Genomic DNA, 20,630 nt, shown 5'->3' on the forward strand with positions numbered 1-20,630 from the left:
GATATCCTTAGGAATCCTTTTATAGCTAGGATAAACCAAGAGGAATGATGAGGATTATATCTGGCTACAATACTGATCTATAGAGCTTGTACTTATTTGTTTAGGGAGTAACATTTGTGTGTCGAATTAAACACTTTTTGATCCCTGTCCAGTCAATTGTTTAGTAGAGATGCCCCTTTAATAAACACCCTGTTTAGTAAATTATTTTTCCGTAATAAGCAGTAAATACAGGTTGTAAGATTATCACTCATCCACTTTTTATAAGGGATCAACCCGTAAAAGTAATACTTGCCATAATTTTTAATATAGCAAGGTGTTTAACCCCTTAAGGACACATGACATGTGTGACATGTCATGATTCCCTTTTATTCCAGAAGTTTGGACCTTAAGGGGTTAAAATAATATTTTTTTACATATTAAAACATGGAAGCACAAATACTTAACAATACTTGACAGTTTACATAAGTTAATTGAATTCAGTGTCTCTGTTTGGTTCTCTTTATTGGAGATCTTTTTACTTTGTATATAAACTCTCACCTGAAGAGAAAAGCATTTTATTGTCTTTTACATTGTAGAGAGATGAATAGATTGGGTAGCGTTTCCCCCCTAGAAACTGAAAAAAAGGGGGGAAAAACGCTCCCAGTCAACCTGGTATAGGTTAAAAAAGGACCGTTTAAGGTGCTATACCTATAGATGTATCCAAATAAAAATAAAGGTATCAAAAATGAAGCATACTCATATGAGAAAAATAGTGCGAAATGTATCCTGGCAAACGCAGTGAAAACACTGTAACTTTATTAAATAAACCAAACAAAGGATACAAAATCTCAATTCCCAGGAGATGCTTAGTTACTGACAGAATTTATCTGTGGATATATCTTAAAGTCCGGTTAAACCATGAGGCTTATTGAACGCTGGAAACACCAGGTATGCCTTTTGGACAATCCACAGAGAAAAAGCTAAAAAGTCGTGGATGATACCTTTAAATCTTAAAGAGGTTCAGCAGGTGGGACAGAAACAGACTTTGCACAGTATAGAAAAGGACAAAAAAGGTGTCCATAAATAAATGTCTGGAGGATAGGCTCTAAGCTTATCAGGGAAAGATAGGATAGAGTATATATAAGAGACATATATATAATATATAATGTGTATGTATATGTCTATTTATATCTGGAGGGTCAGCAGGATACTGATGTTAGGAAAAAGGTTGATCAGTGGTAGGGTAAGGGGTAACAATCTCCACAAATAAACACTGTTTCAAATCTTTCCTATACACTCCCCCCAACACCTTCGTGGGTGTTCTATCCTTAAGCTGTTGCTAAGCTCTGTCCCATAAGCATATATATCTGGAGGGTCAGCAGGATACTGATGATAGGAAAAAAGGTTAGATCAATGGTAGGGTAAGGGGTAAAAAATCCCCACGAATAAACACTGTTTCTGATCTTTCCTATACACTCCCCCCAACACCTTCGTGGGTGTTCTATCCTTATCCTGTTGCTAAACTCTGTCCCATAAGCACAGCCGTAACTGCACTAGTGCTGCATGTTGAACAGGTACATGAACAATCTAAGCAACGAAACGAAAAGAAAATAATAAAAAAGTAAGTGATAAATCAAAAACGGAATCCCTCGTGCATAGTGCCAGTGAGTGATCAGTGAGAGAGGGATCCAGTGAGGTAACCCGACGCGCGTTTCGGAGTGCTAGACTCCTTCGTCAGGGGTTGAAAAAATACCGCCCGATCCCCCCCGGTATTTAAATGTGGGCTGACCAATCAGACGGTTCCATCATTGGTGACGTATCGCTATTGCGGTCACGTGGGATGGCTGTGGGCGGAGGGAACCGCATCGGAATGATTGGTAGCTCGATTAACTCCCTCTATGCCATAACTCCCAATGTGTGCAGGTATGGACTCCGGAGAGTAGTTTTAGGGCATGACATATACTGTTAAGATTAGACTAGTATAAGGGAAAACGGCTCTTTGGTTTGCCTTATGCTTATCAATCAGCCTGAAGTGAAATTTAGAACCTATGATCTCTATCAGTTAGACCGACAAAATAATGTGCGCCCTTAACCCTTCCTACGTAGAAATGTAGGAAGGGTTGGCTGATTCACTTACTTGTCAATTACTGTATGTATATAGATGCAGTTATTTTGCAAATTCCCCATACACTTCATGTATTCACTGAGCTGTGTTAGTGATCTCTCTTACTATTACTTTTAGAGTTAGAGATCGATTCATAACTGATAGTAAGTTTATTTGAAGAAGGGAAATGGTAGGTTTAAAGCCTTTGATGCTTGTCTTGTACAGATATGGACTGAATTGTCTAAAGTAGATCAGCTCTTTCGTATGCATAATGCTTATCAGTCGGCATACGGAAATCTAGGGCATATGATCTTTATGGATAGGGAAACGCAAGAGAGGTGTTCATCCTTATCATTTATTATGTAAAAGTTAGGAAGGGGTGAATTTATTCACTTGCTTGTAAGTCACTGTAGATGTATGTGTACAGTTAATTTGCAAATTTCCCATAGATTTCATATGTCCACCAATGATATCTCCTCAAGGTCCAGGCTTAGTACGAGTATCCAATATTGTCTCTTGATGACCAAGAGAAATTATATTTGGGTAAAGTCGACAATGTCAAGGCTTATTAGTGCTTTATCTATTAGACTTAGTGAGATGCCTAGTGAAGGTGCTTCTCATAAGAGAGACGCTGAAGGCAGCATGTCTATTATTATTTCTTAGTATAAGGGTGGCTATATGGGATAGAAAGGAGGGACACGGGGGAGGGGCGGGAGAGTTGAAGAATTTCTCTCAAAATGTGATACTAATAAGTGATAATAAGTGATAATCAATATCTATGCGTTGAAAAGAAGAAAAATGTTCGTAAAAAGTTGGATCTACTAAGATATAGCGATGGTTATGTTATGCTAAGTCCTAAGAGATGTTATTTTTAGAAGGCTTTTTTAAATAAAAGGCGAGTATGAAAACCCTTCATTCAGTCCCCTAGGGGACAATGTTTTCAGGCGGTATATCCAATAACACTCGCGTCTTCTCAGACGTTGGTCCCAATTGCCTTTTCTTTGATCTGGTTTGATCAGTTCGATGCCCGAAAATTTAAGGACATTGGGATCCCCTTTGTGAGTTATTTTAACATGTCTAGAGACAGGGGTTTCAATGTTCCTTGTGGTCTTCACTGAATTGATATGTTCCAGGATCCTTTTCTTAAAGGGTCTGAACGTTTTCCCTACATACATGAGTTGGCAATGGCATGTAATCAGATAGATCACCCCTTTTGAATTGCAATTGAAGAAGGATGGAGATTCGAAGTTTTCTGTGCCGGTGCTGTCATTAAAGGTTTTGGAACTTGTGTTTATATACTTGCAGGCTTTGCACCTACCACATCTATAGGTGCCCTTGATTTTGTTTGACAACCAGTGTGTAGGTGGTTTTGTTGACTGAAAGTGGCTGTGTACCAGCATGTCTTTTAGATTCTTGCCTCTTCTGGCTGTTAGAGAGGCATGTGCGGGGAGGACGTCTTTGAGTTGTGCGTCCTGTTTCAAAAGGGGCCAGAAACGGTTCATAATTGTCTTGACCTGATCCCAACCGGCATCGAACGTGGCGATGCATCTTAGTTGTTTCTGTTCTGATTCATTGGAGATAGGGGGTGCGGTTCGTTCCCTAAGGAGACTCTCCTGTTCAGTTAGAAGTGCCCTGTGGTAGGCTCTCTTTAGACACTTATTGGGGTATCCCTTGGACCTAAACATCTGGCGTAGTTCTTTGGCTTTTGTCTTAAAGTCATCTATGTCAGAGCAATTGCGTCGCAGGCGCAAATATTGGCCAATTGGGATTCCCTTTTTTTGTTGAATCGGATGGTGGCTTTTCCAATTTAGCAGGTTGTTTGTTGCTGTGCTTTTCCTGAACAGGTTTGTTTTGATCCCACCCTTTTTATCTGGGGATACCACAAGGTCCAAGAAACTTAGTGAGGGAGTACCGATCTCAGCAGTAAATTTAAGGTTAAGATCATTAGTATTTAGGTCTTGTACAAGGAGGCGGAACTGATCCCCTGACCCAGTCCAAATGATTATAATATCATCAATATACCTTTTCCAAAGGTGAATGTACTGGGTCAGGGGGTTCTCAGAGGTAGACGAGAAGACTACTTGTTCCTCCCACCAACCCAGGTGCAGGTTGGCATAAGAGGGCGCACACGACGTCTACATAGCGGTCCCCTGCACCTGGTGGTGGAATACCCCATCAAAGAGAAAGAAGTTGTGTGTTAACACAAAGTCGAGCAGTTTTAATGCAAAATCTGTATGTCTGTCCAGGTATGCCCCTCTCTTTCTCAGAAAATGTTCTGTATGCTTAATACCTGATGAGTGTGGAATTGAACTGTATAAGGACTCAACGTCCAAACTGCAAATTAAAGAATTTGTCGGTAGTTGGACTTGAGTCAGAACTGATAAGGTCTGCTTTGTGTCCCTTAGGTAAGACGGCAGTTTAGTTACCAGGGGTTTTAAGACATGATCCAAATATATGCTCACATTTTGAGTCATGTTGTCATTCCCTGAGACGATGGATCTACCTGTTAGAACTTTATACAGTTTATGGATTTTAGGTAGACTGTAAAAAGTCGAGATGCGGGGACTACCGATGGCCATATAATTGAATTCGTCTTTTGAGATGATATTGTCTTCTAGACCTTGTACTAAGATATTTTTTAGTTTTTCTAGAAATGTTTGTGTAGGATCCTGTTTTAGGATTTTATAGGTGGTGTGATCTTCGAGGATCCGTTTATTCATTTCCACATAGTCTGAGGTATTCATGATGACAATATTGCCTCCTTTATCAGAGGGCTTGATTGTTATTGCTTGGTTGTCTTGTAAATCCTTTAGAGCCATGTATTCTGTTGTCGTTAGATTGGAGTTTGGTTTATGACTTATTTCACTCAGAGGTGTTCTATCAATCTCCTCACATACGAGTTCAACAAAAGTTTCGACGTATTTAGAGTCTCCTAATCTAGGGCAATAGCGGCTTTTATTCCTCAGGGTTGTTTGGGGGTATTTTTCTACACCAGTAGTGTCATTTTCTTCTAACAACTCAGCTAGAATTATAGTCATGCGGTAGTCTCTAAGTTCCAAGCCTAGATTTTTGGCTTTTTTCTCTTCATTTAAGAGATAATTCTTATACAGAATAAGCTTGCGAGCGAAGAGATGGATATCTTTAACCCAGGTAAATTTATCAAAACGTGGTACAGGAATGTAGGATAGACCCTTCGCCAATAGATCCAATTCTGATTGTGTTGGAGAATAACTGGATAGATTGACTATTTGTCTATCCTTTAGTACCGATTCCTTCTGTTGAACTGTCTTCTGGGTCTCGGTCTCAGGAAGGGGCGACTCTCCCCCTGAGTGTGGTCTAAAAAAGTTACTCCTTTTTTAAGTATCCCCCTATTACTGTCACTGGAGGTGGAGGGAGTCGCTATTAGGTCTGTCTCGGATTCGCTAGACTCATACTCGGAGGTTGAAATCTGATCACTATCGACCCTTCTTTTCTTGTTATTATTGAACCTTTTGTAGACGTTACCCGTTTTGAAGTCTTTATGATCTCTTAGAAACTTTTGGTGTTTCCTTTGCTTTATTATAGACTGATATTTCTCTAAGTTAGTTTGCAATTTACTTTCACTGGGGCCAAAAGCTGGATCGGTTTTAAGTTGTTGGATCTTTTCGACTTCACTTTCAATCTTTTTTTCAAGTTCTATTAATTTTTTATTCTCAAATTTACAAATTATTTGCATGAAACGTGCAGAACACTGACTTGCCGCTTCTTCCCACTCTTTGGTAAATTCCTCTTCATCTATATGTGAACTGGGAGTTGTTGGGATTCTTAGTCCCCTTGGAATTAGACTCTTTTTTAAGTAATTCTCCAAGGAGGCTATTTCCCAGCTCGTCCTGATTTGTTGTTTATATAGATGTGTGAGTGAATTGAAACCTGCTATTAGGGAATAATTTGAATCATCCGATTGAAAATCAGATTCAGAGAAAATTAATTCAGCATCTTTGCACCATTTGGTGGCATTGGGTTTATTATCTAGGAAACCTGCCATTAATAATTTCTTTTGAAAAAAAGCCTCTCTTCTGACCAGAAAATGGGTCTTGAACCCTTGTAAATTCGAACTGATAGACTATAAGTGGTATCCCTTCTTCACTGGTCCACAGATTGTTGAATCAGTGACTGGGATAATTGGTCAGGGTGGTGGTACCAGGTCCACCTAAATATGGGCTTGAACCCTGTGTTAACGTGAACTTTGTAGAGAGATGAATAGATTGGGTAGCGTTTCCCCCCTAGAAACTGAAAAAAAGGGGGGAAAAACGCTCCCAGTCAACCTGGTATAGGTTAAAAAAGGACCGTTTAAGGTGCTATACCTATAGATGTATCCAAATAAAAATAAAGGTATCAAAAATGAAGCATACTCATATTTAACATGTCTAGAGACAGGGGTTTCAATGTTCCTTGTGGTCTTCACTGAATTGATATGTTCCAGGATCCTTTTCTTAAAGGGTCTGAACGTTTTCCCTACATACATGAGTTGGCAATGGCATGTAATCAGATAGATCACCCCTTTTGAATTGCAATTGAAGAAGGATGGAGATTCGAAGTTTTCTGTGCCGGTGCTGTCATTAAAGGTTTTGGAACTTGTGTTTATATACTTGCAGGCTTTGCACCCACCACATCTATAGGTGCCCTTGATTTTGTTTGACAACCAGTGTGTAGGTGGTTTTGTTGACTGAAAGTGGCTGTGTACCAGCATGTCTTTTAGATTCTTGCCTCTTCTGGCTGTTAGAGAGGCATGCGCGGGGAGGACGTCTTTGAGTTGTGCGTCCTGTTTCAAAAGGGGCCAGAAACGGTTCATAATTGTCTTGACCTGATCCCAACCGGCATCGAACGTGGCGATGCATCTTAGTTGTTTCTGTTCTGATTCATTGGAGATAGGGGGTGCGGTTCGTTCCCTAAGGAGACTCTCCTGTTCAGTTAGAAGTGCCCTGTGGTAGGCTCTCTTTAGACACTTATTGGGGTATCCCTTGGACCTAAACATCTGGCGTAGTTCTTTGGCTGAACCTGCTGAACCTCTTTAAGATTTAAAGGTATCATCCACGACTTTTTAGCTTTTTCTCTGTGGATTGTCCAAAAGGCATACCTGGTGTTTCCAGCGTTCAATAAGCCTCATGGTTTAACCGGACTTTAAGATATATCCACAGATAAATTCTGTCAGTAACTAAGCATCTCCTGGGAATTGAGATTTTGTATCCTTTGTTTGGTTTATTTAATAAAGTTACAGTGTTTTCACTGCGTTTGCCAGGATACATTTCGCACTATTTTTCTCATATGAGTATGCTTCATTTTTGATACCTTTATTTTTATTTGGATACATCTATAGGTATAGCACCTTAAACGGTCCTTTTTTAACCTATACCAGGTTGACTGGGAGCGTTTTTCCCCCCTTTTTTTCAGTTTCTAGGGGGGAAACGCTACCCAATCTATTCATCTCTCTACAAAGTTCACGTTAACACAGGGTTCAAGCCCATATTTAGGTGGACCTGGTACCACCACCCTGACCAATTATCCCAGTCACTGATTCAACAATCTGTGGACCAGTGAAGAAGGGATACCACTTATAGTCTATTGTCTTTTACATCATGAAGGCAGATAGGAATAGAGGAAAGTCACTGGTTTTGAGGAGTTAGTAGTTAAGAGCTAACTTCAGGGGTGGTTACCACTTGGCAGCGAAGAACTGGACATCTCATGGTCCAATGCTTGGTAGGAGGTTGTTTTTTTCCCTTTCTTTAGTAAGGCCATGCAATGTGTCCTTGCCTGGTATTTACTTCACTCTATCTCACACAAACAGAGGATGAAGAGCAAGCCCTTCATTGCCCAACCCATAAGTTCATCTTGTGGGCTAGTTATTTTTTTTATTCTTTTATCCACTGTGCCTGTGTTAGAGAGCAGTTAGTCATAACATATGTTCCATGCTAGCAATTTGTATTTTGCTGAAAACATCTCAAGAATAAGCCCAGTATTTTAGTAAATGAACCCTATAGTCATTACCATATAGAAATGGTCTGTACTTGTCTATCTGTAAAACTGCCTGAAGACATTTTAATGAATGTTGAATACTTTCTAAAAAAAAAAAAAATGTAGATTAATTTCCTGGTCTTGCTTTTCTATAAATCACAAGTCCTTTTAAGTGCTTAATTACATTTTAAAAAGCTTAATGTTGTCTTTTGACAAGGAAAATATAATTGCTTAACTAATGGAAACAACATAATTAGTGATTCATAGAATGCTAGCTCTAAATTAATATGTGATTCTATGTAAGCCTAGTTAGATATATTTGATTTAAGGAAATAAATATTAGTAATGTTTATTTATAAGGAAAGAGATTTTTCAAATACACTAAAACATCACACCTGGAACACGTACAAATGTTACTTTTGACAGAGGCTGTAATTTCATTTGATAGCCATCTATTTAAATGGCATGTGTGAAGATGGGGTGGTGGGCATTTTTCCCTGAGAAAGGGACTTGGTTCCCTAGATCATTGTGATACATATTTGGAAAAACAGAGATATTGTGTGTTCAGGCGCTTAAATTGAATTAAGTGGAAAAAATAGTGCTGCTACCACCAATGTGCAATCCTCCCACGACTTAACACAAGTATAACATATATAGTATTTGACTGTGTGGTTAATAAATCAACCCCAGTCTATAGGTGGAGCGCTCAAAAGTGAGATAACTCACCCCCCTCTTTTAGGCCGTGTAAATAACCTAGAGCAGGGGATGAGAAAAAATAATATCGTGTGATATGTTAAAATTAATAATAGAGTGGTAAAGAAAGATATGAATCCACTCACATGGTTCTGAGCCTTATCTGGATAGGCTCAGATCACTTTTGCAGGCGTGTTTGGGATAACACGAAACCTTACACTGGAGGAATGGTAACGCTGTTCCTTTAAGAGACAAAAAAACCAAAAATTTGGTGCAGCATGTAAAGGTGTTGCAGTATAGGTGACAGGATACAGTGAACTGCTCACCTGATACAGAGCCTAAATTCTGGCTCTGAGTATATGGACGTATGTGTCTATGTGGGGACACAAAACCCTATAGGTGGATGTAGGGATGGTACCGTTGTTCCTTTAAAAGATAAAAAAACACATTTGGTGCAGCATGTACAGATAATGCAGTGTAGGTGACAGGGTACAGTGAACTGCTCACCTGATTCAGAGCCTGGACCCTGGCTCTGAGTATATAAGCATATGTGTCTATAAGGGGACACAAAACCCTGTGGGTGAATGGCTGGAGCACAAGTAGTTTCTTCACCAGGAGGAGGTTAGTAAAAAAGGTAATTTATTAAATAAAAAACTAGTATAAGTAAAATAGTAAAAAACAATGAATCTACTAAGTCCTCAGTCCTGTGGGTTGTCCGAGACGCGTTTCGCCGGTCGGCTTTTTCAATCGGTGAAAAAGCCGACCGGCGAAACGCGTCTCGGACAACCCACAGGACTGAGGACTTAGTAGATTCATTGTTTTTTACTATTTTACTTATACTAGTTTTTTATTTAATAAATTACCTTTTTTACTAACCTCCTCCTGGTGAAGAAACTACTTGTGCTCCAGCCATTCACCCACAGGGTTTTGTGTCCCCTTATAGACACATATGCTTATATACTCAGAGCCAGGGTCCAGGCTCTGAATCAGGTGAGCAGTTCACTGTACCCTGTCACCTACACTGCATTATCTGTACATGCTGCACCAAATGTGGTTTTTTATCTTTTAAAGGAACAACGGTACCATCCCTACATCCACCTATAGGGTTTTGTGTCCCCACATAGACACATACGTCCATATACTCAGAGCCAGAATTTAGGCTCTGTATCAGGTGAGCAGTTCACTGTATCCTGTCACCTATACTGCAACACCTTTACATGCTGCACCAAATTTTTGGTTTTTTTGTCTCTTAAAGGAACAGCGTTACCATTCCTCCAGTGTAAGGTTTCGTGTTATCCCAAACACGCCTGCAAAAGTGATCTGAGCCTATCCAGATAAGGCTCAGAACCATGTGAGTGGATTCATATCTTTCTTTACCACTCTATTATTAATTTTAACATATCACACGATATTATTTTTTCTCATCCCCTGCTCTAGGTTATTTACACGGCCTAAAAGAGGGGGGTGAGTTATCTCACTTTTGAGCGCTCCACCTATAGACTGGGGTTGATTTATTAACCACACAGTCAAATACTACATTGTGATACATATCCTGGATTAATAATGTAAATCTGCTAAGCAATTCACACGGATAAAATGCAGATTTTTCAGAGCATAGCTGCGTTTTCTAAATGATTGTAATGATAGTGGAAATGTCAGCCTCTTAGGGAGATTAGTGAACAGGATTATTAACTGTATATGCAAAAAGATTTAGACAAACAGTAGATTTATACAAATATATGTTACACAGTTTCCATGTTTTCTCTTGAAATTACAATCACTTTGAGAAAGTAGGACTTTTAATACTCTCAAGTCTTTCAGTTGCAGCATGTTTAAGCAGATTATATACAGGGTTATTTCCTAAAGTGAGAATTCAAAGTAAATTTCAAATTTAAGGCCAGAGTAGCCAAAGAAAGGCTAAGGAAACCTCAAAAATGTTTTAACACTGAATAGAGGGCACTCCAGACACTATAACCAATACAATTAGATAAAATAGTTATAGTCCCTACAGTGTCCCTTTAATCTCTATATGTGTTGCGCAAGTTGAAACACTAAGCATACATACTTCAGGCACCATGACCACTGGACCAGGTAAGTGACAGAAGGGGTTATTAAACCCTTCAGCACCGCGGGACAGAAAGGAAGCTGTAGTGCCAGGAAAACAAGTTTCTTTTCCTGGCACTATAGTTTCCCTTTAAGCTAGGATGGTGATCTTTCTCACAGACAGAGCACTCACTCAATGTGTATGTGAGGCTTCTCATAGATAAACATTGTCAGCACAGAGTGGCAATTGCCACTCATGTGCATTGCCTCCCAATGCTTTTCTGTAAGAAGGATTGGATGGGAGATCAGTACAAGTAATTATCTCCCATGACGGAGCTTAGCTTTAGTGAAGAGCCTCTGAAGTAATCTAAATACAGATTATGACCATCTGGTGTTAAAAAATGTATCTTTAGATCAGGTCAGATGCTATGACTACAGTGGTATACACCAACCAGCATGGGGTTCCAAAACGTTCAAGCTTTCCATGTGAGAAGGAAGAGAATGAACCAGTAGACAGCTTAAAAACAAGTTTTCAGACTGAATGTCCCCCTCACTTTTTTCACTTTGATTGGGAAGAAATGTTGTATGCCAGAAGTACATAAAGATTAAACAGGAATATTATACAGCATTGAGTCAAACTAGTTAGATGAATCAGTTTGTTTTCCATCCGGTAAAACAAAAAACACTGCAATTCTACCCTTTTTTGGTAGGAAGCTATTGGTTAAAAGCAATGACGAATCTCTTAATATATTTACCCATACAATAGTAATTCTGGAATATCAGTGGGTTCCTTTAAAGGTTCTGGATACTTTTCACTCTGCAGCAGGGAAGATGAAAGGTGCATTCTAAAATATAAAGGTTGAGATGAAAAACACACTTTTAAAGGTGAAGAAACCTTCTAGGAAGAATAGCTTTTTTTTATAGTATAATGTTATTGTAAGCTCATTTAAGTAAGGCATTCTCGCCTCCTGTCTCTTACTAGTTGATATACAAAATATTAACAATTATCTCTATTATGATTATAAAGAGCTGCAGAATATGTTGTGGGTATATACATAATGATAATAATAATGTTGATGGAGGAACAGTTCCAAAACCTAATATTTAATATAATTAATATTAGCTACTAACTATAGAGTAGGTGATTAGTTTATTCATACTATTGATAGAAATAATTAGATACAACTTACAAAATCTATTTTTATTGCTCATTGATCTTTAGCACATCTACTTTTCCACTTGTCACAAATGATTAGGTTCCATCTTTTCTCTGTTTATTTATAGAAATGTTACTCCTCTTAACCCCTTAAGGACTGGACTTTTTTTGCGATGTTGTACATTTGCGACCAGGCATCTTTTTGACACTTTTGTGGTGTTTGTGTTTAGCTGTAATTTTCTGCTCTCTCATTTACTGTTCCCATACAAATTATATATTGTTTTTTTCAGGACAAAAGGGGCTTTCTTTACATACCATTATTTATATAATCTCATCTAATTTAATTTAAAAAAAATGAAAAAATATGATGAAAAATTGAAAAAAATACACGTTTTTTGAATTTTATGTGAAAAATCTTTTACTCATCTACAAAAGCGAATGAAAAAAACTGCTAAATAGATTCAAAATGTTGTCCTGAGTTCAAAAATACCCAGTGTTTACATGCTTTTTGCTTTTTTTTTGCATGTTATAGGGCTATAAGTACAAGTAGGATATTGCGGTTTCAAAACATACATTTTTAAAATGTATCAATAGTGACATTGTAACACTGTTATCTGTCATAAATTGCTAAATAACACCCCACATGTACATATTTTTTTAAAAGTAGACAACCCAGGGTATTCAATATGGGGTATGTCCAGACTTTTTTAGTAGCCACTTAGTCGCAAACACTGGCCAAAGTTAGCGTTCATATTTGTTTGTGTGTGAAAAAAGTAAAAAACTAAATTGAACGCTAATTTTGGCCAGTGTTTGTGACTAAGTGGTTACTAAAAACGACTGGACTTACCCCATTTGCAATACCTTGGGTTGTCTTCTTTTGCAAATGGTATGCCATCATGGGGGTAATTCTCATTCCTGGGCTACCATATGCTCTCAAAGGCAACGTAACCAACCTGGCCATTTTCAATGTAAAAATATTTGACCTATATATTTGACCCTGTAACTTTCAAAAACGCTATAAAACCTGTACATGGGGGGTCCTGTTCTACTCAGGAGACTTTGCTGAACACAAATATTAGTGTTTCAAAACTGGAAAATGTATCACAACAATTATATCATCAGTAAAAGTGCTGTTTGTGTGTGAAAAATGCAAAAAAAGTCACTTTCACTGACAATATCATCGCTGTGATATGTTTTACTGTTTTGAATCACTAATATTTGTGTTCAGCGAAGTCTCCCGAGTAAAACAGTACCCCCCATGTACATGTTTTAGGGTGTCGTAGAACGTTACAGGGTAAAATACAGTGATATCAAATTAAATTCTCTGGTCTTTCGGCCTGGGTTGGCAGGCAGGTCCCTTAAATTGCAATCAATAAAATAACTTAATTATGTAAAAATATTACCTAAATACGCACGTAGAATTTAAATATATATGCATATTTATATATTTGAAGTCTACGTGTATATTTATATAATTATTTATGTAATTTTGTATATCGACATATGAATAGTTCGCATTCTTTTTATTTATTTAAATATACATAGATATATATACAATTTCATTCTAAGTGTATTTTGATATAAATATATATATATTAATATCAAAATACAGTTAGAATAAAATTTCGTATAGATATATAATTTTTTTTCAATTTTTTATTATTATTTTTAATTTTTTTAATTTAATTTAAATTATTTATTATTCGTATTTTATAATAATATATATATACAATATATATAGTTATTATATATATTATATATATACGTGTGCAAATTAATTATAAGTGTATTTTTATATTAATATATGTACATATTAATATAAAAATACACTTAGCATGACATTATATATATGATATATAGACATATATTATATAGGTATAATATATGTCTATATATCATATATATACACATATATAATAATATATTTTTTTTTATTAACTATAACTTTAATTTTTTTTTTTGATTTTACAGTTGCAGGGAGACTGCCTGTCAGCACAGACAGTCCCCCTGCAGGCAGATACTTGGACACCTATTGTGACCATGTGGTCGCCCTGTTGGGCGATCACATGGCCCCAGGGGTCCTAAACCGCCATGGGGAGACTGTCTGGGCTGCAGGCAGTCTCCCCACAACGGGAGCACCGCCGATCGCCGCCGGGGGAACGACGGCGATCGGGTAAGTACATTTTAAATTTAGGACGGTTCAGGACCGTCGTCGGTCGGCAATGCAAAAATGCCGATGACGGTCCTGAACCGTCCTGCGTCGTTAAGGGGTTAAACCTGTAAAATTGACAATGCTTGTGTCAATGTTAATTATGTTAGATTTAGACAGTTGTCAAGCCATGGCATTTTGTCTGTTGCTGTCAATCATTATAAATAGAATAGATATGAATATCCAAGGTGACTTTTTGGGAGCCTTAACGAACGGAAGTGAATGAATTTCGAATCATTTTTTATTATTTTAACATGCACCTGCAGCAGATGGCGTCTGTTTTATGTGCTCTTCTTATTTTGCTACAAGGAATTTAAGTCCCAGTTGTCAGGCCATAAGCACTGACCGTGAATGCTAAAACACACATGCAGCCTTGCCAATGGCATAGACACTTCCTATAGTATTGCCTTACTGCAGTCAACATGACTCAACTTAACCCTTTACCCTTTGTTGTTTTTCGAAATGTCACTGTTACTCACTAAATGCAAGATATATTTCCTTACATCTGTTGTTGGCATAGCTACTGGCTGTCAAATAACATCGCCAGTGAAACATTGTTTTCATTTATCTGTGAAAATTACCAGTGCTTTAAAATTAACATAATGAATGCTTTTTTTTTACCTATATGAAAATAAAGAGTATTAAAAATAATATAAAAAGCTGGTGATTTTGAATTAAATGGAATAATGTGTGCAAGTTAAATAGCAACTTCCAAACTGTGATGATGTAGATAAGGCAAAGGAACCCATCGGCTAAAGCCTTCAACCGTATGTCATGTCATTTTATGCCCCACAAAAATCAGATGGGATGCGAGAGACACAGATATACAAAGAGATTTGTCCTGTAATGGATTGCGGTTAAGTTTAAAATCGATGGTGACAGTACCCACTATTTTCTTCAAAATAGGTTCACAGGCTATAAAGATTCTAAAACAGGAAATGTCACATTTAGTTCTGGACAAATAAGATATAACTTAAGCGTATTATGTTCAGCACAGTCGTAGTACTAAATTGGACACTCACAAAATAAGAACAAGGCTTTGTGACTTCTACAAACACAAATAACTGCAGCTTCTGCTATTTCTTTTTACATTTAGATAGATGAAAGAAAAGATGATAAAACTATTCTACCTCTTCTGAGCTAGAAAATGAAACAGATAAAACAGAGAATTATATATTACATCTCTATCTCACACTCTATATATCCTCAATGTTTATTACCTGTATTCCATCTTTTTCTCTCTTTTGTAAACCAGAAAAATTAAATTGATTTTGATTAAAGGTGTGCTAAAGGCTGCCTGCATTATTATGGCAAAATTTACCCTCCTGTTACCATAAGAAACGGCTTGGAAATGCAATTATATTAAAATATATGATGTCAATTTTTTTTATTTATTTTTTTGCAGAAATTGCTGCACAAATCAGAAACAGACAAATATAATATAACCTTGATTTGGGGAGAGAAAACCTGTTATTTGGAACAGAAGACAAGAAGAGATGAATCACTTTTGTTTTTTTATCAAAATCTATGATTCAGTGCTATTGTATATTGTTGAAGAACAATTTTGCTGATCCCCTATAGCCTGTAATGATATACATCCTATAATGGTTATATAAAAAGACATCTTATGAAATAAAAGTGTGATGTCTTAAATTCTTTTCAAAACTGAATGAAATAGTTAAGACTTTTTGGAAATGCATCTAAATATATTTTGCAAAGCATTTTCTTCAAACTTAATATTACATATGACAAAGACAACACAGATATTCATCCTATATACTGATATTTCACTTCATAACACACAGATGATAATTATTTTATAAAGGCAAAATGTAAACCATATTGAATAAGCTCAATGACTTAAAGGCATACTATAGTCACTCAGACCACATCAAGTTGAGTGGTCTAGGTGCAGATTCCTTGTCAATTTAATTCGGCAATGTAAATAGCATAAGGGTTTACCAAGAATTAAGTTAAAACTTAATCATGTGACACAGAAGCTCCCACAAGAAAGCATTAAATCCATGTTTTCCTATGGGAAAGTTTGTGTGAATGTTGTCTGCCATACATGTGCATTAGGTCCCTAATGCTCCTGTATGAGGGGTATTAAATTGGACACTGGCGGAGAAGGCCTTGCCTCCCCGTGATTATGTATGAGTTGGAGAGGTAAGCAGCACTGAGGGAGCCTCAGTGTCTCAGACGAGATATTATAGCACTATATAAATATACAAAAGGTCAGTACAAGGCACTATGTGTTAATCTGTTGTTTAACAGGTCACCCATTGAGACTGGAAGAAATAAATTTTCGCTTAACCCCTTAAGGACACATGCCATGTGTGACATGTCATGATTCCCTTTTATTCCAGAAGTTTGGTCCTTAAGGGGTTAAAGCAGTAGAGAGAGTTCTTTATAGTAAGATACAGATGTGGAATTCCCTGTGCAAAGTGGAAGTCTTATCAGGTTATATAAGTAGCATTAAACAGGCCTGGATGATTTTTTTGTTTGTTTGTTTGTTTGTTTTTTTTGCACAATCAGAATATTCAAGAATATAATTAACATGTGTGTGAACTGGTTGCTAATTCAAGAAAAATCTGATTGCCATAATGGACCCAAAAATATTATTTTCCCTTTATTTCAAATTGGAAATGGCTTCAATTGCTTTGTTTTATTTTTTGCCTTCTTTTGGAACAACAAGAGTAATAGGTTTTAAAAGTTGAAAGTGATGGACTTACTTGAGTTTTTTCAACCTGGATTACTGAGTAACAATGTAGCACACTTCAAAATACAAAAATACAAAAATACAAAATACAAAGCTTCAGCTGTTCAAGCCTTAAATGTCCCCACAGGATGTGGGACTGTTGGGAGGTATGGTCTTGCAATGTACTTTTTTGTATTGTGTATATATAGACAATACATCGCCTTATGAATTTCACCATTGTTAGTTCTAATTTTATATATTCTCATTTTTGAGTATACTTTGTGCCAACATTCAAAAGAGCAAAATTTGATGATCACTTCCAAAGTGCTGTAACTCTGGTTTGGATTGACATTTTCTGGGTCAAATATATGGACCTTGCTTTAATTTTTTTTTAACAATTTCTCAAAGTTTGATATTTTTGTTTTGGAGTCTGTTTTGATGATCGTCCTTTGATGCTGACTCTATATATTCAGCTTCAAGAATTACAATGATATCATTTGTTCTTGCTTTCATAACTGGCAGTGTTCCCAGAGCTTACTTCCAGTGGGCAATTGAAACTGCTTACATTGTATGACTGTGGAATATAATATTGCCAAGTGGATAGAATCCTCTTGTAATACGAAATGCCAATGTCCATTTTAGATCACATACAAAAAAAAACAACAACCCTATAACAAAAGCGTATAATGGTTTCTTTTCAGATTTTTGTAGTTTTGAAATGCTTCACACAATTCATTAATTATCAATAGGATTCTTATCTATGTGTTCAAAGTGTCATGGAATTTTGCATTTAACCCCTTAAGGACACATGACATGTGTGACATGTCATGATTCCCTTTTATTCCAGAAGTTTGGTCCTTAAGGGGTTAAAGTGACACTCCAGGCACTATTTTATTATTCATGCATGTCATAGCTTCTGGCTTAAATAATGAGCTGGGATGTTGTTTGGTCAAATTTATACAGCTTTTAAAATAATGTTTTGCAGCATTCTACATCTCAACCCTTCCACCTACCTCCATCTTTATGATTACTGGATTGATGTACATAATATCTCTGTTCCATACGCCCACCTTTCCATCTCTACTTGCTAAGCAGCATTTCTCCAATAACTCAGATGGTCATGCCATTTCCATGAAATACATCTCTAAATCTGGTTTGGTCATATATAAATCACTTGTTTGTGACAGTCAGACATCTATGGAGTTGATGCTGCGTGTGTGGTACAGCCCTTGCTTTTATTGCATTTATTCTCAACAAAGGAATATGGTCATTGTTTACTAATACATTACAGTTTATGGAGGTATTTAATTTAGTTTGTAATTTAATTCAGTATTCACTTAAAGATCTGAGAATGATTTCATTGTACAATACAAGGCATTTGACCTGTAAATTGTATAGCTATAGTCTCATTTACAAGTTAGGATAGGATTACATTGCAACTTGCTCTATAATTCTTTTGAACCTTAACATGGGTTTAATCCAACATCATACAAGCAATGAGCTGTGTTACACTCCTTACTATATCATATTCACATTTTATGCATCACTGTATCATATTCGCATTTTATGTATCCGTTTATATCTGCAACCATATTATATTCTTACAGCTGTCTGAGTCTGTATTCTCTCTGACTTAATATACTGTTTTGCTTCAATTTGGCTTACAGCTGACACTGTGCAGAGAAATACTTGCTTTTACTACAGACACTTTATGACTTTTTCTATAATGGACCTTTTCCTTTTTTTTTTTTGAACACTCAGTAATTTTTTTCCGTACATTTTTAAATATTTTTCTCACAATTTCTATTTTTGTATTTTCCCAGATCAAATAGTCACTTAGAGCCACTGCATGTTAAAATAATTTGCCCACGGGACATGGTCAACAGCCAGACAAGATGGATGAGTGATCCTTAGCTCCGGCGCCCGAGCTTACAGTCTACTTCAATCCTAGCACACAGAACGGTGCATGTTACCGGACAGTGGCAATGTCATGACACATGAGTAAAAATAATTAATCGAAAGCTGAGAGAAAAACGCAACCTGTGACATTGGGCCTACGGGCCTTGAACCAAGATTGCGAGGAGGGCTCAGAGGACGACAATCTACCGCCAACCAACCCCTGGACAGGTTGACCAAGGATTACCTTTCACAGACGCTGGATAACCTCTCACAAAAACTAATCACGTCCTGGCAACACTCCATGGACTCTCTGCGCAAAGATGTCCAAGAAATTGGTAGGCACACATCACACATGGAATCCAAAATGGACGAATTTGCAACAGCACATAATGATCTAGCGAGCCATGTAAAATATCTGGAGGCAAAACTGGCATACACTGAAACCAAGCTAGCTGATTTAGAAGACAGAGTGTGACGAAACAACATTTGCCTCCGAGGTATATTTGAATCAGTGCTTCCTGTGGATTAACCGGCATATGTGAGGGGCCTCCTGCATGCCTATGCCCCAGAGATTCCTGCCAACATGTGGACCGGGTCCACAGGATTCCCCGCCTTGTGCCATCTGTCTGAATCCACACCCAGAGATGTACTCCTCCGCACTCACTATTATCACATAAAATAACATACACTACGTGCTAGCAGAAACAAAGCCAAGCCAGCGGAAGATTACCTAAAGGTGAAAATATTTGCGGATCTTTCAGTGGCTACTCTTCACAGATGGAAAGAATTCACTCTTATTGTAGAGGCACTGTGAGCAAATGGCCTCAGATACAGATGGGGCTTCCCTTCGAAACTATTAGTTGTCAAAGATGGAGGACTGAAACCCATATTGTCCCAGGAAGACAGAACAAGGAAATTACGCTCTTGGGGTATCGACTCCCAACAAAAAAGCAGAGAGGCCTTGCCTGCGGGAAGACTCCACCTGGAATGGAGCACGGCGACGGGAGGCCTCTGATGGAGGCCATGAATCCCATGGACTGTAACACAAGTATCCCGTATTCAACAGACTTCACACCACAACCACCCACTTCACATGCATAACTGACTGGGCTTCTGATATATAGGGTTTGAGCCACAGCCAAACACATAGTCATACAAACACCCTAAAACCTAAGGGTTTGTACGCCGAGTGCATTCCTATCCTATTTGCATAAATCATGCACATAGCATGGTGTGCTTAGGCTGACACTGCTCAAATATACCCGTGAGTTCCACCTTGCAAAATGCACACACCCCAGGCAAAAGCACTTACTTAAATGTTATTCGTATGGAAATTGTAGCCTGGAAAAAGGGATACCACTATTTATTATTGTTTATGGTTATGTACTGTTTCTTTGGTTATCATGTGTGACGAAGTGCCCTTCGCCACTTGGTCCTGGAGAGGCTTGCTTGCCAGCCTCCTGCCCTGCAACTATGGCCCGGGGGTGTATGGCCCTTTAAAAACATTATTGGGGCTTATGCTATACTGAGCCAATTGCATGAATGGTGCCCCGTTCGTCCATTTTTTCTGCCTGAAATAGACTGACCGCACAGCCCAAATCTATGGAACTGTTTTGGCCAGGAAAATGTGCTTGCTGTCGGTCATAAAGGACTTCCGACTAACTTTTTAACCCCTGGATGGAATTGGTTGAATTTTGGATATGTTTGTAATTAAAGTGTGCTGAGTATTAATATGTAACTTTTATGAAGATTCAATGTATATTTTTTAAAGTTACAGTACATGTGTAAAAAGTGTAATTTTCCTGCCTGTGATAATTACTTTAACCCATTGTGTACAGTAATTATATCACAGGCAGAG

Source organism: Pelobates fuscus, chromosome 6 (genome assembly GCF_036172605.1).
Source record: "Pelobates fuscus isolate aPelFus1 chromosome 6, aPelFus1.pri, whole genome shotgun sequence".
NCBI lineage: Eukaryota > Metazoa > Chordata > Amphibia > Anura > Pelobatidae > Pelobates > Pelobates fuscus.